Source organism: Lipotes vexillifer, unplaced genomic scaffold (genome assembly GCF_000442215.2).
Source record: "Lipotes vexillifer unplaced genomic scaffold, Lipotes_vexillifer_v1.1 scaffold944, whole genome shotgun sequence".
In the NCBI taxonomy this organism is placed as follows: Eukaryota; Metazoa; Chordata; class Mammalia; order Artiodactyla; family Lipotidae; genus Lipotes; species Lipotes vexillifer.
Window position 1 is genome coordinate 51,141 of NW_006785040.1, and position 15,285 is coordinate 66,425.

Below are 15,285 nucleotides of genomic sequence, written 5' to 3' on the forward strand. Positions count from 1 at the left end.
CCTCCAGGAAGGTGGGGCGCACCCAGAGGAGGCCGTGAGTCTGGTGGGGAAGCAGGCAGGGGCTCCGGGGCGATGCTCGGGTCTGCGGAGGCCGCTTGAAAACAGCCGCTCCCCACCTGGAACCACGTTCTGAACGGGCGAGGTGCGGGGTCAGTGCCGGACACAGGTGCGCTCGTTTGTGTTTTCCTGTCCGCCACACCTGGCATCTCTTTCACACTCGTTAACGACCATGCTTTCTTTCTCGGCTTAAATGGAAAGCATGTCGTAAATGAGAAAAATAGCAATCCCCTTTATATGCAGTGGTGGTTAAAGACTTAAAATGCAGGTTATTCAACCTAAGCTAAGTAATTTTGCCTTTACCCTGCCGCTTAGCTGTGGCAGGGTGAGGGATAGAAAGCATAGACGGGTCCCAGAGGAGCCTGGGCCGGGCCCGGGCCGGGGCACATCTTGTTCCTTTAACGACAGGGCGCCCAACCCAGCAGGAAGGCGGGGTGGGGCCGGGAGAGGGTGCGGAAGAGAGGGTCTGACAGCGAGGTGCAGGGGCAGAGGAGGGGCGGGCAGGCGTAGGCCAGGCGCCCCCAGCTGCTCCCTCGCCCTCACCGCCTGCAGGGGACACTGCCGTCCCCACCTCGCCCTCCATCGCTGATGCCAGCTTCTCCCCGGGCCTCGCCCCCGCCGCTCCTCAGGAAAGGCACTACTTTGCCGTAGGGGTCTTCCGGTCTGGCCAGACTCACTCAGCCCACGAATGACCGTCATGCTCCTCCGGCCCTGCGACCTCTGCACGGCCGTGCGTCCCCCGCGCCTGGGCTGGACGTGCGCTCTCTCCGGACGCCCAGAGAGCACTTCTGGCCCCTTCGCTTGACACTTGTCACCGGCTGGGTGCTCATACCTTTTTCCTGTGTGTATTTCTTATCTCCTCGTTCCTTAGATTCATCTTGGCGAGGCCCTTGGCCTTCAGTAAAAAATGTCGACTTTAAGTTTGCAATAGGTTAGAAATGGAGACACATACATACCCGAATGTGCATATTCTAAAGGACTGCAGTACAAGTTCCTTTGTGGGGATTAAGAAAAAGGACAGTGTCTGCGTGGAATGATGCTGAAGGAACCTGCCGTGTCAAGATTCAGTGAGGCATCAATGTTTGGCTTCTTATTATAACCTTGACGTTAACTTGTTAATGAACATACCGAAAATCCTTCAGTATATATTTATGGCAAATTTCTAAAAGTGAACTGATGTGACTGTCTTTACTCTTGTGCTTCAAGTATTGGAAAGTTAGCGAGGGTGATATTTTTAAAACTTAAATCAGTATATATTTACGGACTACCTGCCGTGGCCAGGTCGGAGCCATGTCCTAAGTGTAGCTATTATGAAATATTCCTTAAATGTCAAATTTCTGTGTGATTAGCATCCTTTCTCCTATTTACTGCCTCGCTGTCACACGGGTCAGAGGCCTTCAGTGACTGAAAAGGCAAGCGCCACACACGCAAACACGATCGAGGTCTAGTTTTCAAACTAGTGGTTAATATTAATTCTATGGACAAAATACATAAAATTTTCAATTAAAAAAATGAATATCTTCTTATATTTTTCTTTTTAAGTCTCACCTGTCAGATATTTGATAAATTAAGTAATTACAAATTCAGGTTATTGATATATAAAGCAATTACTGGTCATTTACAAGTACATCCTGGCTAAACAGTAAAAAAAATATACTAACAAAAGTGCCCAGGTGAACTCTGTCTGCCCAGGAGGCCCCTCTCAGCATCCATCTTGATGTCAGCAATTGCTTACTAATGTGTTGACTTATGGCCGCCCTCAAAAGCAAAGTGAAAAGCCTGGAATTTACAGCATATCAATGAATCAGTTGATAAGCTTTTACTGGTTTAATATCCTCCCCATCTTGCTGCTTGGAGCCACTTCAAGTTAGCAACAGAATGTTTGCCATCTCTATGTGATAAAGGAAGCCAAAGGACTAAACAAACTTTAAGACCATTATGCTGTTTGGCGAGATGTAAATGAAAAAAAGTAAGAGAAATCTCCTGCGGGAGGGTGTGGGAGCGGCAGCCCCTAAAGTCAACCACAGCATCTGACAAATCCCTAACCTCACTTTTTAAACAATGGTCAGGACTTTTAGCTTGGGTTGAGATAGTATAATGCATTTGAAAAGTTTTAATTGCAGCAATAAAAGGCCATACCTCAATTATATGACATATGCTAGCAGAATTTCTAGATAAGGATCAAAGGCATTCAAGGACCAACCACTGCATTCTGGGCAACACTTGGGCTTTCTGTACACACTGGTGACAGGTATGAGCACAGCAGCTCTAGTGACCTCTCCAGGCGGCTTTGATCTGAGTTCACCAGACGACGCAGGAGCGCACCAGGCCTCCTGGATCATCCCTACGGCCCCAGCGCCCTCCATGACAAAGGCGCTGCTGACTCAAGGTTACTTTCTGACACTTACTTGTGGGGACAAAACGCAACATTTGACCCGCGCAGTTCTTACCTCGGGACTGCCGTCTATTTAAAAGAACCTACAGTGTAACACAACTTCACTGTGCTCTGCTTCAGTCTTGTTAGGAATGTGCCGGTGATATTTCAAAGCAAGGCAGACCTGCGAAGAGAAATCCTCGGCATATGGAAGCATGACTATTTGTAGAAAGATGACCTCTGTATTCTACTAATTAGTTAAGACCCAGTAGATGCAGGAAAACTAAGGTAAGAAAAGACTTCATTAATCCCCTCCGCAACAGAAGAGTGAAAATGCAAGGCCACAGTTCTTTTGCAAGTAAGATAGATTAATTTATAAAAATAGAATGGCCTGAGCTAATCTAATCTAGAGTATTAAAAACATATCCATCTTGGTGAGATCTTGAAACTTTAAAGGAAACAAGCACTTCCTCATTTATTGTGCCTAAAAATATCACATTATTATCCCTCTTTGCTTTTCTTTTCTGTTGATTAGACTTCTTTTCCCTGAAGGTAATTAAACCAGTGGTTCCCAAGTATGACAAAGAAGTTTTCACCCATCTGCCAGAAAAGAAAATAAGTGAATTCAGTGGAGTGAAATTTTTTGAAGCTAAATGGTTCAGTGTAAAGGCATATCCTTTAGTGTGTGGTCAAGTATTTCCAACTTTCCTGGTGTTGAAAAATAGTCCTCCTTTTATGAGATGATTCTGATGGTGTATGATGCTTGGTTTTAACTCTTACTTGGCAAAATAGAAAGGTTTTGAAAGTTGGCAGTGACCTTGTTGGAGCCCTGAGTCTCTCTTTGACCATCGGTAGACTCCAAAGGTCTGGAGACCACTGGAGTACAGAATTGCAGCAGGCTGCTGGGGGAGAAGGCAGAAGCTGCTGCAATGTCTTGGTCTCACTGACTAATGAGGTGGTAGATCCGACATTTCTCTATCTGCCTTGGGCAGTGGGATGTATCACACAAAATTGGCAATTTCAATTGTTTAGACTAAACATAAGATGAATTTGCATTACTTTAACTGTCACCAGTGGTGAGTATGGAGATACAGCTTAGAAATGTGGCTGGTGGTTGCACGTCACCCCAGATTCAAGAACTGTTGTTCCACAGGTAATGAAGAATTTTACCATATCTGATACTGTGGTCACTGCACATTTTGCTTTGTAAACACTCCAATTTCTAAAATTCAAACACTGGATCCCTCATAGTACCCTGATCTAAAGTTCTTTGCACATTTAGGTTGTGAGGAGGGTGACGGGGTGAAGACACGGGTGTCAAAATGCAGAGCTGAAAGGCAGGCCTGTGCAGGAAACCTGGCACTCCTGGAATGTCCCTGTCACAGAAGCTAGTCTCCCGCCCAAAGGAGCCTTGATAAACTCACTGTTCACTTTGGCTTTGGAATTTATCTTTCACTGCATCTATTACTAGGAAACCTACAGACCCTAATTCTTCTGAGGCTGGGCTTCAGGATACATGTTTAGCTCTGAAAAACTGTAAAGATGAATATAATGAGAATCCAGGACCAAGAGTTATATTTTTATTTTAAATATCTTAATCTGTGATTTCTAGATTTTTAAAGCCTCATTATACTGACAAGCTTAAGTTAAAGTATTTTTACAGGTATTTAAAGGAAAATGATCAGTTCAAACTTATTTTTTTACTGAAACACACGTTTGTTCCTAGATGAACTGAATAAAATTCAGTTTCTATCATTAGAAAAATGCTATTTAATTCTTTTTGTAAAATAGGGTATACTGTTAAACTAAGATAAAAAAAGTCTTTCCTAAAGGCGCCTCTGGATGACGATTTCTTTCTTCACTAACTCAGGGTCCGTGGTTGTTTCATGTCTAACATTCTTTGTCATAAGGCTCTTCTAGTATTGCACTGTGAAACACTTACTCTACTCACAGGATTACATCTTTTAAAAACCACAATAGCCGAAACCCCTAAATAATATATGTGTCTTAATGTATGTATAAGCCAGTGCTCCACTGTTACTAAAAATCCAAGTGAAGGTGGTCACTTTGCCTCGTCGACCGTCAGTGTGTCCAGTGCTTTTCTGCACAGCGGCCTGGCGAGGTGGGGGCCGCTGACCCCTCGCTCCACCTGCAGCGTCAGCGTTGAAGCTTCCACCTCACACTGGGGTCACCAGGCCGTTCCCCCTGCCAGAGCGCGGGCAGAGCTCAGTGCCCAGTACGGCATCTATGTTGTATTCTACTAATTTTATTCATTCACTTAAAAAGTATTTACATAATTAATCCATGTGGAACTTTTTTGAGGATAAGGTATGAAGTAATGTCTATTTTTCTCCTTCACATGAATGCATAAGTTAATTGCTTTTCTCAATCTTTTTCTTCACTGATCTCATATGTGTCCTTTACTGTAGACTTAGAATCCCTGTGCACTGAGGTGGGTGACTTTCTGCTGGTTCATCACCTGTTCATCGAACATTTCACAAGAATCTTAGTTACCAAAATTTTATATATATTTTGATATTTAACAAGGATGTTCTACCTCATTACAACCTTACTGGGATATAACTGATGTACAACATGGTATAAGTTTAAGGTGTACAATGTGATGATTTGATGCATTTATATGTTGGGAAACGATGACCACTGGAAGGTTAGTTAACACCCCCATCATCTCACACAGTTACCATTTCTTTTTTGTGGTGAGAACGTTTCAGATCTCTTGGCAACTTTCAAGGCTATAATACCATACTGTTAACTGTAGTCACCATGCTGTGCATTAGGACATCTCCTAACTGGAAGCTTGCTCTCTGACCGGCATCTCCCCATTCCCCCCACCCCTCTCTCCAAGCCCCTGGCCACCACCATCTGCTCTGTTTCTGTGAGTTCGACTTTTTTAGATTCTACACGTAAGTGGAATCATATACCGTATTTGTCTTTCTCTGTCTGCTTTATTTCATTTAGCATAACGTCCTCAAGGTTCATTCATGTTGTTGCAAATGGTAGGATTTCTTTCTTTCTCTTGGCTGAATTCCATTGTAGATGTACCACATCTTCTTATCCAATTATCTGTTGACTGACACTTAGGTTGTTTCCGTGTCTTGGCTGCTGTGCCTAATGCTGCCATGAACATGGAAGTGCAGAAATCTCTGTGAGATCTTGGTTTCATCTCCTTTGGAAGGACAGATGCCCAGGAGTGGAATTGCTGGGTCATATGGTAGTCCTACTTTTAATTTTTTGAGGAACCTCCATACTGTTCTCCATAGAGGCTGCACCAAGTTACATTCCCACCAACAGTGCAGGAGGGCTCCCTTTTCTCCACATCACCAACACTTGGTATTTGTTGTCTTTTTGATGACAGTCATTCTAAGAGGTGTGGGGTGATATCTCATTGTGGTGTTGATTTGCATTTCCCTGATGATTAGTGATACTGAAGACCTTTTTCATGTACCTGTTGGCCATTTGTTATGTCTTCAGAAAAATGCCTATTCACCTCCTCTGCCCAGTTTTTTAATCAGACATTTGGGTTTTTTGGCTATTGAGTTGTATGTGTTCTTTATATATTTTGGATAAAAACCCCTTATGAGATATATGATTTGCAAATATTTTCTCCCAATCTGTAAGTTGTCTTTTTTCATTTTGTAGACTGTTTCCAGTGATGTGCAGAAGCTATTAAGTTTGATGTAGTCCCTTTATTTATTTTTGCTTTTGTTGCTTGTGTTTTTGGTGTTATATCCAAAAATCATTGCCGAGACCATTGTCAAGATTTTCCCCTGTGCTTTCTTTCTTTTTTTTTTTTTAATATTTATTTTATTTTATTTATTTGTTTTTCTTTTTTTGGCTGCATCGGGTCTTAGTTGTAGCATGCAGGCTCTTAGTTGTGGTGCACAAGTGTCTCGCTAGTTGTGGCACGAGGGCTTCAGAGCACATGGGCTCTGTAGTTTGCGGCACACGGGCTCTCTCGTTGAGGCATGTGAGCTCAGTAGTTGTGGCGTGCGGGCTTATTTGCCCTGCGGTGTGGGATCTTAGTTCCCTGACCAGGAATCGAACCCACGTCCCCTGCATTGGAAGGCGAAGTCTTAACCACTGGACTGGCAGGGAATTCCCTGCCCCTGTGCTTTCTTCTAGGAGTTTTGTGGTTTCAAGCTTTAGGTTTAAGTCTTTAATGCATTTTGAGTTAATTTTTGTTATATCCTCTTGATGAATTAATCACTTTATCATTATATAATGACCTTCTCTGTCTGTTACAGCTTTAAAGTTCATTTTGTCTAACAGAAGCATAGCTACCCCTGCTCTCTTTTGGGTTCCACGTGAGTAGAATATCTTTTTCTGTCCCTGCACTTTGAGCCTATTTGTGCCCTTAATGGTGGAGTGAGTCTCTTGTCGGCAGCATATGAGTTTTGTTTTTTATCTATCCAGTCATTCTGTGCCTTTTGATTAGAGAAATTAATTCATTTGCATTAAGAGTAATTACTGATAGGTGAGGACTTACTAATGCCACCTTATTGTCTTCTGGCTGTTTTGTAGTTCCCTTGTACCTTTCTTCCTCACTTGCTGCATTCCGTTGTGAATTGATGACTTTCCAGAGTGGTACGCACTCATCCTTTCTCTTTATCTTAGTGTATCTACTGTAGGGTTTTGCTTTGTGGTTACCATGAGGCTTACATAAAACATCGTATAGGTATAAGTGTATTTCACACTGACAACTTTGATTGCATACGAAAACTTTACCCTTTTACTCCCCCCTTTTGTGTTTTTGATGTCACAATTTACATCTTTTTTATAGTGTATATTCATTAACAAATTATTGCAGCTATAGTTATTTTTAATACTTTTGTCCTTTAACCTTTATAAGGGAGTTAAGTGGTTAATACACCACAATACTACAAAATTAGAATGTTCTGAATTTGACTATGTACTTTCTTTTACAAGTGTGATGTATATATTCATATGTTTTCATGTTACTCATTAGCATCCTTTCCTTTAAGCCTGAAAAACTCCTTTCAGCCTTTCTCGTGATGAACTCCCTCAGCTTTTGTTTGTCTGGGTAAGTCTTTAATCTCTCCTTCATTTCTGAAGGACATCTTTGCCAGATAGAGTATTCTTGGTTGGCAGTGTTTTTCTTTCAGCACTTGGGCATCTTCTGGCCCGTAAGGTTTCTGCTGAGAAATCCACTGTTAGCCTATGGGCATTTTCTTGTTAAGTTAGTTACAAGCTTATTGTCTCTTGCTGCTTTTAAGATTCTCTCTTTGTCTTTGAGTTTTACTGTAATGTGTCTTGGAGAAGATCTCTTTAAATTGAGTTTGTTTGGTGACCTATGAGCTTCATACACTTGGATATCTAAATCTCTCCCCCATCTGGGAAGTTCTCAACCATTATTTCTTTATATCCTTTCTGCCTCCTTCTCCCTGTCTTCTCCTGGGACTCTAATTAATTTACAAATTGTTTCTTCTGCTGTATCCCAAAGATCACATATGCTTTCTTCACTCTTTTTCTTTCTTTTTTCTTTGTTCTCCTCTTACTGAGTAATTTCAAAGGTTTTGTCTTCTAATTCACAGGCTCCTTCTTCTGGTTGATCCATTCTAACGTTGATGCTTTCTACTGAATTTTTCATTTCATTCATTGTATACTTCAGCTCCAGAATTTGCTTGGTTCTTCTTTATTTTTTCTGCCCCTCTGTTAAACTTCTCATTTTGTTCCTGTATTGTTTTCCTGATTTCGTTGAATGGTTTTTCTGTATTTTCTTGTAGCTCATCGAGCTTCCTCAAAACATTTATTTTGAATTCTTTATCACGTAAATCACAGATCTCCATGTCTTTGAGGTCAGTTATTGGAAGATTAGTGTGATCCTTTGGTGTTGTCATATTTCCTTGATTTTCATGTTCCTTGCAGTCTTGTGTTGCTGTCTTTGCCTCTGAGGAAGCAGTCACCTCCCCCAGTTGTTACTGACTGACTTCCGGAGAGAAATCCCTTCCACCAGCCCTGCTGGGATACTGAGGCTTCTCAGATGGTCTATGGATATGCCTGCTCCACGCTCCTTGCTCCCTCTGTGGCAGAATTCCAAGCATGTGTGCCTTCTCTCAATCCTGCAACACATCAGGCTAGGTGCTGACAGCCTCCTTTGCTTTCCCAAGGTGAGGCTGGAGCTCAAGTTGGTGGTGCCTCCCTGCCTGCAGACCTGGGCTGGCTTTCTGCACATGCTCACTAGCTATCTGCCAAAGCTGGCTCTCACTATCGGGGTGCACCCAGGGAGCCAGCCACGTGGTGTGGGCGAGGCATGTGGAGTGCTGGGGCCAGGAGAGGGATCTACAGGAGAGGCATCCCCAAAGGCTCCTGAGTGGGCTTCTTGATGGAGTCCTCAACACTGTCGGTAGGATCCATAGCCCCTTAATGTCCTCTGAGAGTCCTATTTACTGCTTCCCCAGTCTTTTCCATCCCCGGTCATGTGGCTCATGATTCAGTACTCTGGATGGGGTGAGGGAAAGATGAGCCTCTTTGGCAGTGTCCCACATGGCTGGGGAAGCCAGGCATTTACTCACATGCCCTCATTTTCCCCTGTGGGAGAAATCACTTGGCCCTGAGCTGTGCTTCCTTGGGGGGAGGGTGACATGGGTAAAGTCAGGCTATTCTTCTTTCCCTCTCCAATGTGTCCAAACTTGTATTTTTTTTTTGTTGTTCCAACAGTGTGCTGGAACTTTGCCTTTGGAAACATGGGCTTCCACAAAGGCTTTCTTGTTGGTAGGTGATTGTCTAAGGCAGTGCTCTCCAGGGGCACCCAGGCTGCAGGTGAGAGGGGCTGGGGCAGCTTGGAGCAGGTTCAAGGGCCACTTCAGGGTCCATAGCCTGGACCAAGGTGTGTGTGCCTGTGACATGACGCTTGGGTGGGTGAGACCCCTCCCGGGTCCCTTGGCTTATGGTGCTGGATCCCACAGCTCCCACTAAGGCAGTTTTGTCCATGGATGAATGCCAAGCTATGTTGCTGGTTAGGGGGAATACAAGTGAGGGACAACTTATTTGGCCATGTTGCCAGTGTCATCCTCAGAAAAACTTTTCCTTATCAGTATTTGTATATTTCTTGTAAGTTTATTTTTAGGTATTAACTATTATGAAAGGGATCCTTTTCCATTGCATTTTATATCTGATTATTGTTGCTACACAGGATGCAATTATTATTGCATATTTATCTTGAATTTGAACATCTAGTGGTTTAGTTCTAATAATTTTTCAAATGATTTTATAGATTTAAAATCCATGTGTATAGATAATAAATATGGATTATATAATGCACGCACATTGTATTTTTATTTTCTTGTATTATTGCATGGGCAAGGAATGGCCAAAGTATGATTCTGGGTAACCTATTTTGCATCTTTAGGGTTTCGCTATCTAAAATAATGTGTTTTTAGTTTCTGATATATAGTCTTTATTGAGACAAGAAAATTTCATTTAGTTCTAGTTTGCTGTCATTATTAGGAATGGCTGTTAAATTTAATATATTTCCAGTAAAGATTGAGATGCTTTAATATAATTTTTCTCAGTCGTTTTCTTAAAATTTATTTATTTTATTTTTGGCTGCGTTAGGTCTTCATTGCTGCGCACGGGCTTTCTCTAGTTGAAGCGAGTGGGGGCTACTCTTCGTTGCGGTGCGCGGACTTCTCATTGTGGTGGCTTCTCTTGTTGTGGATCATGAGCTCTAGGTATGCGAGCTTCAGTAGTTGTGGCTCATGGGCTCTAGAGTGCAGGCTCAGTAGTTGTGGTTCACGGGCTTAGGTGCTCCAAGGCATGTGGGATCTTCCCAGACCAGGGCTCATACCCACCAGAGTCCCCTGCATTGACTCATAACCACTGCGTCACCAGGGAAACCCCTTTCTCAGTCATTTTTATATTTCTTTCTATGTTTGTTATTTTTATAGGAGGTAATTTCAATTATATTTTCAGATTTAACAGCGCAAAGTTGTATACAATAGTTTTTTATAATTTAGAGATAATTTCCACATATGTGATTATGCCTCCCATTCTGTGTATCTGCATTCTGCTTTATCTAATTTGTTTTAACCCTGATGAGACTTTACCTCATAGTTGTTCCTGTTTTTTTTTTTTTTTGGAAGGCTTTTTTTTCTTTTTTAACAGCTTTATTGGAGTGTAATTGCTTTACAATGGTGTGTTAGTTTCTGCTGTATAACAAAGTGAATCAGCTATACGTATACATATATCCCCATATCCCCTCTCTCTTGCCTCTCCCTCCCACCCTCCCTACCCCACCCCTCGAGGTGGTCAAAAAGCACCAAGCTGATCTCCCTGTGCTATGCGGCTGCTTCCCACTAGCTATCTATTTTACATTTGGTAGTGTATATATGTCAATGCCACTCTCTCACTTCGTCCCAGCTTACCCTTCCCCCTCCCCATATCCTCAAGTCCATTCTCTACATCTGCGTCTTTATTCCTGTCCTGCCCCTAGGTTCATCAGAACCATTTTTTCTTTTTTTTAGATTCCATGTATATGTGTTAGCATATGGTATTTGTTTTTCTCTTTCTGGCTTACTTCACTCTGTATGACAGACTCTAGGTCCATCCACCTCATTGTTAATGTTTTTTAAACTCTGATGAGCTGTTTATCTTATAGTGTCTCTTTTCCAAAATACCAGCAATTGGCTTCATTTACCAGTTTTACTTTTATCCTAATAAATTACTTATTTTATTTTTATACTTTCTACTTCCTACATTTAAAGATTTGAATGGTTGGTTCATTATTCTTTCATCTTTCTTGTTCAATAATAAATGTACTTGACACTAATGTCCTCTAAGTACAGCTTTAGCTATGTACCACAGAATAGCAGTGTCATGAACACCAGAATAGTGTATGTTAGATTCTAGATTCCCAAATACACTTTAAAATTCATTTATTTTATTGTGATTTTCTATTTTATTTCTTTTGTTTGTACATTTCTCATTTATTCTTGAGCATGTCTTTGTGTAGAACATTTTTGTTTCATTTGGTTCAAATCTCCCATAAGCAGCTATTAGCAGATTTTTTTCAGTGTAATTCAAGAATCTGTTAATACAGAAATTTATCTCAATCGTTGTTTGTTGTAACTGTTATCCTATCATCGTACGTTTTCTGCTCATTATCCTTTCTTGTTGCCTTTTCCTGACTTGTACAGAATCTTTTTTTTTTTTTATTTTTTGGCCGTGCTGCGTGGCATTCGGGATTTTATTTCCCTGACCAGGGATCGAACCCGTGCCCCCTGCAGTGGAAGTGTGGAGCCCTAACCACTGGACCACAAGGGAAGTCCCTGTAAGAAATCTTTTTATATCACCACATATATATCCACTTTGGTCTTCATAATTGCTGTGAAGAAATAATTGTATGTATGCTTCCTTGGTGGCAGGCTCTTGGGTTGTTTATGGTTCTTCCTCTTTTATAATCATTGCTATAGTTAACATACTCATGAATGTATGTTAGAAAACATTATGAGCATATCTGGGGGGTAAATTTCTAGAGAAGGGATCAAAGGGAACTGTCAGCCAGCAGGATGGCTTATAAGACTGTCTATTTCCCCCTCCTTCTTATCAGCTCTAGATAATTATCATCAAAATTTTCAATTCTTGCCAATCTAATAGGTGAAATAGGTTCTTATTTTTGCTTTAGTTTAATCTAACTATGAGTAAGGCTGAGCGTCTTTTTATATAGTAATCACGTATCCGTAGTCCTGTAAACTGCTTGTCACATATTAAGGAAATTTGCTTCTAGTCCTTTGAATTGCAAATATGTTTTCCTGATTTGTCATTGGTCTTTCAATTTTTTCTCCCTATACATATGTTTTGAAGTTGTATGTAGTTACCAATCCGTTCCTTTATGGTTTGTGTGTGTTTATCGTTTTACAGATCCTACCAGAGAGGTCCTTCTCACTCCCAGATGAGGAATTTATTCTATAATGTGCCTTCTTCTAAAATTACTCTGTTTACGTTTTCATGTTTAACTCTTTGTTCTGTATGGAATATATTCCGGTGTCGGGAGTGAATTCCATTTTCGTTTAGACCCTCCCCCCACCCATGTCTGAGACCTGTCAGAGCTATTGTTTGTTAGTTCACGTCCTGCTCTGAGATGCTCTGTGTCAGCCCTGAGCGACATGTGAGCTGGGGGTGCTCAGCAATGAGGGCTATGTGCACGGTTCCTGTGTGCCCAGCACTGCCACTGTACCTGCAAGTGTAGCTCTGTATCCTGGGAGTGGCCTGACCACGAGAACCCAATGGGCCGGGGCACGAACCCGCGTCCCCCGCATCGGCAGGCGGACTCCCAACCACTGCGCCACCAGGGAAGCCCTGTCTTTACATTTTAATTGTTAACATTTCACTGCATATTTGCATCCTCTCTTCGGATGTACGTGTGTGCATGTGAGTGTGTGGATCTATTTAAGGGTTAGATGCAGACATCACTTCACCCCTAAATCCTTCAGCATGTGACTTCTGAGAACCAGGACACTGTACCTGACAGTGACACTGCAGTGAACACACAACTGACACATGACTACTGTATAATATATGTTCCATGTTCATATCCCCACATATCCCAATTATAGCACTGGTTTTACATTTAGTTTTGATCCAGGATCCAACCAAAGACCTCTCATTACATTTAAATGTTATATCTCTCAGACATCTTTGTTCCAGAACATTCCTTTCCTTTTCTTTATAACACTTTACAATTGAAGTCAGCTGATTTGCAGAATATTCCTCACTTCGGATTTGCCTGGTTGCATGTGTCCTCACAACTGGGTTCAGGTGAAGCAGCTTTGGTATGGAAGTGCAAAGGCAGTGTTCGGTCCCAGTGCTCCCCGTGCACATTAGGGACCCGTGGGTCACTCTGTGCAGCTAGTGGCGGTCACTGGGCTGCGAAGATGTCTACCAGACCTTTCCAGTGTACAGACTTCTCATTCTTTTTATAAATTCTCACTGATGTGTGGGATGATTCTTTGAGATTGTGTGAAAATCCAGTTCCTCGACAGTTGTTCACCCAATAGCTTATAGTAATTTACTGACATAGTTCTCAAACTATCATTTGTGTACATCTATACAGCCTGGAGATATCTAGAGGATCCTGGGTAAAATGAAATTCAGTGACCTAGTTCAATCATCTTTCAAATTCCATCAAAGCACACTGGCATTTTAAAGTTGTGGATTAACGCTTCCTAGATCATGCCTATAGCTCAGCATGTGAGTTCCATCAGGTTGGAAAAGGTAGGAAAAATCATCAAATTGCAAGAGTCATTTCCTAAATGATCAGAAGTGCAACAGAACAGGTGACCCCATCCCCTGTCCCAGACGTCCTCCGCACCCCGTCCTGCTGGAAGGGGTGTGAATGACTAGGAGAAAACAAGGTAGAATCCCAGATTCTCGATCACAGCCTCTCACCCCCCTGCTTCTGCCCCCGACTTCTCCAAAGGCCAGAGCGGCTGCAGGAACTGCCCACCCTGCCAGAGGGGCGCCTCCTAGAGCCAGGACAGGGGACAGCATCGTGGGCATCTCCAGCCGGCCGGCGCCACAGAAGCCACTGTTCAGCCTCCGTCATCGAGATCCACAGTATTTTAAGGCCATTTGCTCACATACTGCCTTTAATGGTCTCCTACTCCTGAGGGCAAATCAAGTATATTTTCTTGCTAAGTCTGAGGCACAGACATCACATAAGCCATGATTCTGATTTTCTTTTGCACATACTGATAGCCACCTTGCTTGGAACAGTTACCTAAGCGATCAGGAAGGGTATTAGAAAAAAAAAATCTATTATCGCACTGCTTTAGAGTCGAGCCTAAATCCTCTTACTCTTACGACTCCCGCGCAGTCCTGGGACACTGTGAAGAAGCCCCTCCCACCTCCCACCCCGGCACACAGAAGGTGGGCGAAGTTGCAAGACGCCAGAGGAGGAGACGCACAGACAGCAGCCCGGCGGCCCGAGGTCAGGCCGGGGGTCGGACGACATGATGTGTTGACGGCAGCTGCACGGGGCCAAGGTCCTTACGCTTCACACGCCAACGGAAGTCATACAGCGGAAGAAAGGGGATCCCGCACACAGTGAAGGGTACTTTTCTATCACTTATTGTTCCACAGGGGAGTACAGCCCCCAAAATAGGTATGTTTAGAAAAGATCGAAATAAATGTGTGAGTGATGCTTCCACAAATAACTGTAACAGGGAAGTGTGACTGTGAGTTTTATCTTAGTGATTTGAGGGTCACATCGTCAGAATAGCCTACTCTCATACAGTGCCGTCCTGAAGAAACGTGGGCTCTATTAGCACTAACTCTAAAACAGCATAAAGACTAACTTGAACAATATGTTAACATTTGTCATAAGTACAAATCTTCCGGTGCCCACTGTGTGCTAAGGCTCAGGGCTGGAGCAGCTCTGCAGGGAGGGGTTACTGTCTTCACATCACAGGCGCGGACTCTGAGGCCACAGCTGCAGCTGTTGGCCTGAAGCCACAGAGCTGGGGAGGGCAGACCGGGGACTGCGGCCCGGGTAGCCGCTCCTTCCTCTGGGCCCGGCCTTTCTGTATGAGGCATGTAACAGAAAGTTGTCAAACAAGCCGAAAAGTACAGATAAAAATGGTTAAAAGAAAGGGTAGAAACTGAAGTTATTTATTTCTAAAACGCTTGCATTTTGGTGACCCCAGGAGGTCCTCAATCAAATGGTAGCACTGTGGGCCTTTCTTTCTTTTCTTTTTTTTTTTTAAGTTCCCTTCCATTTCTCAGGGGATGTTTTTTTTTTTTTTTTTTAAAATTTTTTATTTATTTATTTATGTCTGCGTTGGGTCTTTGTTGCTGTGTGCGGGCTTTCTCTAGTT

The 15,285-nt window shown here is 42.7% G+C and overlaps 1 protein-coding gene across 1 annotated transcript in view; it reads right to left on the reverse strand.

Moving 5' to 3' along the window:
* The window catches only part of RNF32 (ring finger protein 32), a 36,623-nt gene that overhangs the window by 5,974 nt on the left and 15,364 nt on the right, over window positions 1-15,285 (reverse strand). The gene's annotated exons all lie outside the window — the stretch shown is intronic.